Genomic DNA, 9,177 nt, shown 5'->3' on the forward strand with positions numbered 1-9,177 from the left:
TGCCTCTGACACATCTGATCCCATCTCAGGTCCGGCAGTGTTTGAAAAGTTTAAGCCTGTGACATTAAGCCTGACACATTTGGAGCGTGTGGTGGGCCTTTTAAAGCCCTCAGGTTCCTCCTGTGATGTTGTGCCTCCTCACTTTTTTAAGATCTTCCCAAGCATACGGCAGCAGATCCTGCATATCATAAACAGCAGTGTGCACTCCGGTGTCGTTCCTGCAAGTTTTAAACACGCTGTAGTGCGACCCATTTTTTTTTAAACCCAGCGCTGATCCAACAGTACTGGCAAATTACAGGCCCATTTCAAAGCTGCCATTTATTTCCAAGATTTTAGAAAAAATAGTCTACACACAAATACAATATTTTATGGATGAGCACAGAATCTGTGAGGTTTTTCAGTCCGGTTTTAAAACCATGCACAGCACAGAGACAGCACTGCTAAGGGTTTTCAATGACATCCTCCTAGCATCTGACTCAGGCGATCACGTGATTCTCGTTCTGCTTGATTTAACTGCAGCTTTTGACACGGTGGACCATAACATTTTAATTTCCCGGTTACAGCAATTTGAGGCAGTGCACTGGACTGGTTTAGGTTGTACCTGACAGACAGAACGCTGTGCATATCCTTTGCTGGTTCTGAATCCTCCACAGCTCCACTGTGTTATGGTGTTCCTCAGGGCTCAATTTTAGGACCTCTCCTTTTCCCATTTTACATGCTTCTACTGGGTTCCATTTTTAGAAAATGTGGGGTTTCTTTTCATTTTTACGCTGATGACAGCCAGATTTATATACCATTGAAAAGAAATGACGTGTTCTTTTAAATCATTGCTTTTATGCCTTGACGATGTTAAAGCCTGGATGTCATTGAACTTTTTAGATTTTAATGAAAAAAAGAATGAAGTGATGGTTTTTGGTCCCAGTGAGGTCCTCCCTGTTGACTTGGGTTACCGGTCATCTTTTAAAAAGTCAACAGTTTGTAATTTGGGTTTTTAAATGGACAGTGATTTTAAATTGGATTGGCAAATTGAGGCAGTAGTGAAGGCCAGCTTTTTCCACCTGAGGCAGCTGGCAAAGGTGAAGTCTATCCTTGCAGGGGAGCATTTTGAAACAGTGATCCATGCCTTTATTACATTGTGGCTGGATTACTGTAATGCACTTTATTTTGGAGTTGGCCAGTTCTCCCTCAAGCGGCTTCAGCTGGTACAGAACGCTGCTGCCAGATTGTTGACTGGAGCGCGCAAGAGGGAGCACATCACTCCTATCCTGGCCTCCCTCCACTGGCTGCCCATGCATTTTAAAATAAATTTTAAGATTCTTTTATTTGTTTTTAAATCTTTAAATGGACTCGCCCCACCGTACCTCTCTGAGCTGCTTCATCCATACGCTCCCACTCGGTCACACAGATCAGCTGATCATTTGCTCCTGAAGGTGCCGAGGGCAAAATGTAAGCTCAGAGGGGATCGAGCGTTCTCAACTGCTGCACCTAAATTATGGAACGACCTACCGATCCATATTAGACAGGCCCCATCACTGTCAATTTATAAAAAATCATCTTAAAACGCATTTTTATTCCTTGGCTTTTACCCCAGCATGTGTCTTTTAAAAAAAAAAAAGTGCCATATTTTGTCAATTGTGATTTTTACACCCCAATCGAAATTTGTCCTCCGCTTTTAACCCATCTGTGCAGTCAGAACACACACACACACTAGTGATTACTAGGGGGCTGTGGATCACACGTGCCCAGAGCGGTGGGCAGCCCTAGCCCGGCGCCCGGGGAGCAGTTGGGGTTAGGTGCCTTGCTCAAGGGCACCTCAGTCATGGCCTGTCTGGGAATCGAACCCACGACCCTCCGGTCACAAGACCAGTTCCCTAACCACCAGGCCATGACTGCCAACAAACTGGAGTTCCCTGACCGGGAATCGAACCCGGGCCGCGGCGGTGAGAGCGCCGAATCCTAACCACTAGACCACCAGGGACTAATTTAATCTGGTTTAAATAGTTTTTAAAAGGTTTATGTTTTTCTAGTTTTTATACTGTATTATTTCTTAACATGCTATTTCACAGGTGGTTACATACCTTGTGCTATGTTCTTTTAATTGTTTGTATTCTTATGTACAGAACTTTGGCACCGCACAAAATAAATAAAAAAAAGTCGGTCAGTCGTTAACCAGACCCATCGTATCCTCTAAACTATTGCAGCACAGACTCCTCACCTTCATCTCCTCCACTGTGTTCACTTACTGACTCTGCCTGGATTTAAACGTTGTTGGATAGACATAAGACAAAAGATGGCATTTAATTCTACTGTTCCCTAACTGTATGAATGTAATTACAGTTTTACTGGTCTTTCGTCCACCTCTTCCACATCCCTCATCTACCTGCTGTTTGGCCTGGTCTTCCTCTTGAGTGACTGGTTCACAGATGTCCACACCCTTTATGAATTCCTCTCTCTTCTGGCAAAGGTCATTGTAGTTGTCTGTGTGAAAAGTTTTGTGTACACTGAGCAAAATAAAATGCCAACTGGGTCATCAAGCTATGTGTGATCTCTGCACTCTTCCTAACAAAGCCTACTCTTTGGTGGCAACCGAACACACTACATTTCCCTGCAAAAAGTTATGATGTGACAACATTTAAGTGTTTATTTTACTACACTTTATCTACTTTGTCTTTTCTCATACACTGAGTCAGAAATCTCTACTTCATTAGCACTTACAACAAAACTTTCAAGTTTTATTCTTATTTTTACTATGAAGGTTTTTAAAGAGAGCTTTTTGCTTAGGGTTAAACTCTTAAACTAGCCACACCCAGGACTATGTGACTACACTACATAGAAAACTGGTTAATAAATATGAATTTGCTGTCCTCACAAATAATAAAAGGTCAACTGGCCAAAAGTAACGCACAATGTTGGATATGTAACGTTTATTACGAAGATACGTCTGATAATGTTTAACTTATTTGAGGACGAGTGTTTCTAAAAGTCTGTTTCTCACTGTCCTTACGGCGCCAAATGTCTGTAAAGGTAGGAAAACTCCTAAGTAATATGGAGGCCAGGAGTAAACGTAGCAAAATGATGCGTTTTAAAACTAAAACGTACTGTCGACGTAGCCAAATTCAAATACAGAACTTAGAAAGTTACTTACCACTGAGCATTAACACCTTTGCAGGAAAAAATTATTTTTTCCGCCTTTGTCCCACTTTACATTTATCCATCCAGCTTCCTTATCGAGTCTGGGGCACTGTGTGATAATTTGTTAAGTAAGTTGTTGAGCACGGGGTGGCGAACGTAAACGTAACGTAAAACGTTACCGGAGGGGTTTTAAATGGACACATCGAGAAAAAAAACAGATTTAAGTGTGCAGAAACAGTCTGAATCGTGGTTTGAACTAACCTAGTTTTTTTGCCGGGACCGAATATTAAAAAGACGAAAAACCGGGACAAACCGGGACAGCCTGGCAAAACCGGGACAGGCACGTGAAAACCGGAACAGGTGGCAACAATAATGTCACCCTTTGGTGCGATTTTTATTATTTATTTTTGCATGATCCACTTTTCACAAATAAACTACAAGACTCTAAAGAGTAATTATATAACCAAAGACTACTAAAGTTGAGCATACAGGTACACATACAGCTTCTCGCTACTCCTTCTATTGGGTTTGTAGCTTTTTATAATATGATGAAATTATCATTAATTTTGTGATAGCCTAGGGTGAGCATTTCTAGAAAATTACATTTGATAAAATAAAACATAACGGACTGATATTCCTGCTTCGTTTGCCACCTTTCACAAATGAAAATAAGGGTCGCCCACCACAGGTCGTGACCAACATGGCCCAAGTTGCCAGACTCGCATTTTATGTTTTGATCACCCCTTTACAAAAAAAGACAGCAATTAAATACTTTTTTTTTACAAAAAAAAAATAAAGTGCAATGAACTTTTAAAATATAAACTATCAGGTGGGTTTCCTGATAACGAACTATCTTAGAAAGCCGCATATAACTACTGAACTGAATACATTTAACTGAACATAACTGAACTGATCAGTTCCTGAACGGTGCCTGTAGCATTTCTTGTGTGACAGATTTGGCTTTCAGACGGTGTTGTGTCGAACACCGTCTGAATATCCGCATGAATACGATACAGATTATATTGTCGATTTATGTTTCTATGCATAAATAAGAGCTAGACTAGGTACGGCATTATCTATGTGTGGTAGGGCTGTACTGTTTGCGAGCTTTAATCTGTGAATGGAGTTGTCCGATGGTAATTTAATTCTATTTAAAATATTCTACAATTTTAATTATAGCCATCACGTGATCCGGCAGCGAGGTTAAATGGCCCAGGTGCGCGCGTGTGTGACGTCTGTTTTCTGGTCTCCAGGAGTGTGTTTGAATATAGCGTATCACGGCTGAAAGTTCAAGGTGCTTGGATGTGGTAGATCTAAGCTATCTATTCGAACGGAAACCGGTCTCCAGCCGGATTATTAGTGAGTGGCTGCAGTAGACACCTTGAGCATCATTTCGGTCACATAGAAGTCCGCTTCTGTCCGGACGATCGGTAGGTAGCTCTTTAACCATTGTGACTGGCTTATACGCGTTGAGCGTAGCATCCCGATGCTAATATGCAGATTTGTTTCACATTTCGGGAGTTCCGGGGACCAGTCGACTACACTGTCCGGAGCAGGTGAAGCGCAGTGGAGTAGCGTCGTACCTGGACCACCAACAGGCCAAGCGCGCACCTTTCACAGGTGTTTTAATTGGTAGGCTGTCTGTGTGTGTTTTCTCAAATGGGATACTTGTATTGTTCGTGTAAGGATACCTTACGTTCGTAGTGTTTGTTTTTTTTAGAGAAAATAATGCAATTTTCTTCTCTTGTGTAGAGGACCAAGGCTGGGCTCGTGCAGGCCACTGTTTTTCCACCATTGTATTTATACGTGAATATCTAGAGTAGGAGGAACTATTTGGATCCGCTTGAGTAGCATTGGTTTTTTTAAAATAAACATTTTTCTTAATTGTTTTTTTGTGTGTACTAATACTCGGCTGTTATCCACGGGCGTGCGGCATCAGATTACAATACCCTGTTGTCAGTTATTGGTGTTTTTATTGCCCAGCTGTGCGTGTTCTAAGTTATATGAAGCCTGCAACTTATGCTAGCTTTGGTTTTTCTTGGGTTTGAGTGTTTTACATGGGTTTTACTGTGTTAGGTTTATTTTGGCTTTAAGCTTTCGTGTTGTGATATTTTCTTGTGTATGCACAGCTAGTGCAGTATGTTCATATAGCGACATCATAGGCAAAGCAATCTTATTGACCATTACTGACGAGAAAGCGGTGAATTTATCTGATTGCCCACGCGCCGGTGTATAAATACTGGCTTTATGTACCTTTTTAGTTTGATGTTTTATGTCTTATCATAATATTTTAATACTTGTTACTAAATAAAATCTTTGACGTGTGGAACAGCTTGCCTACTCATTTATTTGGGTATCTGTGGTGTGGGAATCTAACCCCCGGTCACATATGTCAACACACTGGCTATACCGTGTGGGTGTATATATAAGTTCACCTCTGACCACATGACTTCGCAGTATTACAGCAGTATTATGTCTAAATGTCTAGTTAGGACAAAACTAGAGTGCTCAATGAACTAAGTTATAATCACTGTAACTCCTGAATATGATCTGTAGCGTCTTTATGCGTGTGCAAACAAGGGGACTCGGAATTCCGCACAACACGTTCGTTTGAAAAAAATTCTCCGTTGTGCGTGCTGCTTGCATGAGTTAAATGAAAATTAGCACTTTCTTCTTTGATTTACAACTTTGTCCTACCACCTGATTAACTTTCTGCTCCACCCCGATTGGTGAAGAAACATCTACAGAAAAGCTGCACCTCATTATAAGTCGCATGGTTCAAAGCGTGAGGGAATAAGTAGCAGCAGGTAGCAATCCCAATCGCGAGGGATTCGCTGTGGCGTGTCGGTCACTGTGTTTTGCGCTGTTATGTTTGCAGGGTTAATCTACCTTATTCAGGCATGAAAATCTGTCACCTTTCGGCGAGATTCGCCATTTTTAAGTTGAAAAGTGTGACCTACGCGAATCGTGCAGATCCGAGGAGTTGGGGGGGGGAGACATTTTATAGATATTATATATATATATATATATATATTATCATATTGACTTAATAAGCAAACGGAGCAATTTCAATGACACAGTGGCCAGCAATTTCTACCCAGAACCATCATAGAGGCCAAATTGCATTTCAGTCATACAAACGTTCCTTATTCATGTTGTGACGCTTTTTTTTTTTTTTGGCCCACCTCCACCCCCCCATCTTTGGAGGACAACTTTGTTTTTATGTACAGATTTAAATGGCAATTATAACAATTCTGAATAATATATAGTATAGTGATAACAATATATAGTGATAACAATATGCAAAGTGATAATTATTGGGGTTAGGTGGACCAAGAAAAGAGGGGGAGAGAAATAATAAAAAGGGAAAAGACAAAGAGGTAGGAGAAGAAAGAAGGAGAAAAAGAAAAGAAGAAAAAATAAAATAATAAAATAATAATAATAATAATAATAATAAAATAAAACACGCAACCAGCTCAAATGACCACTGCAAAGAAGTACAGAAAGTAAACCAAATACATATAGTACAGATGAGTGCGATGTATGGGTGTGTGTGAGTGTGTGTTTATGTGCAACCTAGAAGTGCAACATAGGATAGATGTATGGAATGTACTTACCAGCAAGGGTGGGTAGCTGCGACAACATTCCCCCAGAGGCCAGAGGCGGGCAGAGAGAGACCCGGGAATCCCACCCGCCCACGGCCCCCCACGGAGCGGTGGAGTACCAGAGCCGCACTTCCCAGAAACCCTCACATGCCCGCCCCCGCAGGCGGGAGAGAGAGACCCCGGACAGCGCCCCACCAGTCAAGGAGCGCAGGTCCAGGGGAACCAGAGGGAACAGAGCGCCTCCCCCCCAGGATGCCCCCCCCCCCCCCCCCAGGGGCCAGCGGCAAAGCCACGGCGCCACGCGCCCGGAAAGCCACCACCCGGCAGGGCCCACCTCCCGCCGAGGAGCACCCGGCCGCCCCATACCACCACCGCCCAGGGGAGCGGGCCAACCGCCCCTACGCCGGGGGGCCAAGCCGGACTCCGGAGCCCCAAGGCGCCCCCCCTCTGGAGTGGTGCAGTAGTCTCAGGGGAGCATCCGGGAGTGAACCGGGCACGACCAGCCCCGACCCAGAACCAGCTGTCCTCACCCACACAACCAAACCCACACTACATTCGCCCCTATACACCCCCACCATGCACACACCCACCCCCACACACACACACATACACTCAAATTCACCCTTACACCTCCAAACCTGGCCATATGTGCCCTCCCTCCAACACGCACTCATTCATCCACCCATTCAGAAACAAGAAGAAAACAAGGACAGAGACACACACTTATCCAGACTAGCACACCCTCTGCGGCAGGGGCAAATGGCTGGACCAGCAAGGACCGGTAGTGGTCCTAGGAAGCCACCAGCCCAGTCCCGTGCCAGCAACCCCCCCCCCCCGGCAGGGAGCAGGAAGCGGGTGAAGGAAGGCCTTCCCACCCCTCCACCCCCAGTCTTGTGTGTAGGTGTTGGTGTATATGCATGTGTCGTAGTGTGTGATACTATGGTGCAGTTAAAATTGAGGGGACAGGTGCTAGGACAAACGTGAGTGCATGTCCACACCGTCCCCTCAAAGGCCCTCAATGTCTAAAGTGCAGTAAAAACTGAGGGACAGACAGTGGTGAGGAGACGGGTGAACCATGGCAGCAGGCCCACCTCGTCAACCTTTGGGTACATGCCTGTCCCCAGAATCCTAAATGAGCAAGGATGTGTGTGTGTGTGTGTGTGTGTGTGTGGGAGTGGGGGGGGGGGGGGGGGGGGGGGTAACGAAGTACATTTACTTAAGTACTGTACTTAAGTACAGTTCTTGAGTATTAGTACTTTACTTAAGTTGATTTTTTTTTAATACTTATGACTTTCACTTAACTACAGTTGAATAACAAATACAGTACTTATCACTCCACTACATTTCTGTCCAGCTCTCGTTACTCGTTACTTCCACACACAACTCTCCTCCCCTCCCCCGATAGTATTTTCACAGGTGACAGCCTATCAGCAATCAAGGATGTGTCTGTGAGATGTAAAATCAAGTTCGGTGTCGCTAGTCGTTATTTTCCTAAATAACAGCAACATGAGCGGAGACGGCGGTGATGGAGCATGCCAGGGTTGCCAACTTTTCAAGATCGCTTGGAGGGAGATTTGAACCTGGACTTGGTGGCGAGTAGTGATGGGCAAATGAAGCCTCTTGAAGCAATGAAGCTTTCCAACCCTTTGCTTTGCAAAAAGGTTCATTACTCGAGGCTTCATTCATCACTCACTAGTGACATCTGCTGGTGAAACTGTAACAGCCTCGTCATTCAGTTGGATCATACTTTCAACAATTTGTAAATGCAATACTGTCACAAAGTTTCCATCAAACTCATGTTTAGTAACAGGAGAATCAATTAAATCATACTTAATTGTCATGTTTTAATTATTAAAATGATTTGTAGCCAATCTAATCCCTGACCATTAGTGGTTGTGTTGGGTTTTCTTGTATGTCATGAACGTATTTGACAATGAAGATATGTTGTACTTTACTATATTGGGAATTGAGTGGTTGTTGAGGCAGACTGAATATTTTGAGTTAGAAACTGATTAAAAAAAAAACAAAATGTGTTTAAAATAATTGCTTCTTGGGGATTCTAGATCTGGTTTGGTAGTCATGGCCTGGTGGTTAGGGAAGGGAAGTGGTTAGGGAACTGGTCTTGTAACCAGAGGGTCGTGGGTTCGATTCCCAGACCTGAGGCCATGACTGAGGCGCCCCTTAACCCTCAATTGTTCACTTATATAAAAATGAGATAAAATGTAAGTCGCTCTGGATAAGGGCGTCTGCCAAATGTAAAATGTTTTTAACATTACAAATAAGGTTTGCCTCTTCCAATGGTTTTTAGTCTGTTTTTGATGTGTGAATCTAATGTACATCCTGATCAAACAAAAAGAATTTAGAACGTTCCAGATTTTAAATTTAACTACCTTCTACAACACGAAGCAACAGGGTTCGTAGCGCTTTTATTTTGAAAAAC

General features: G+C 43.3%; 1 non-coding gene across 1 annotated transcript; it reads right to left on the reverse strand.

Moving 5' to 3' along the window:
- Positions 1-1,906: 1,906 nt before the first annotated feature.
- On the reverse strand, positions 1,907-1,978 carry trnae-cuc (transfer RNA glutamic acid (anticodon CUC)). The gene has a single exon. It is a non-coding gene; the product is annotated as a tRNA-Glu (tRNA).
- Positions 1,979-9,177: the final 7,199 nt, after the last annotated feature.

Source organism: Brachyhypopomus gauderio, unplaced genomic scaffold (assembly GCF_052324685.1).
Source record: "Brachyhypopomus gauderio isolate BG-103 unplaced genomic scaffold, BGAUD_0.2 sc37, whole genome shotgun sequence".
Lineage (NCBI taxonomy): Eukaryota > Metazoa > Chordata > Actinopteri > Gymnotiformes > Hypopomidae > Brachyhypopomus > Brachyhypopomus gauderio.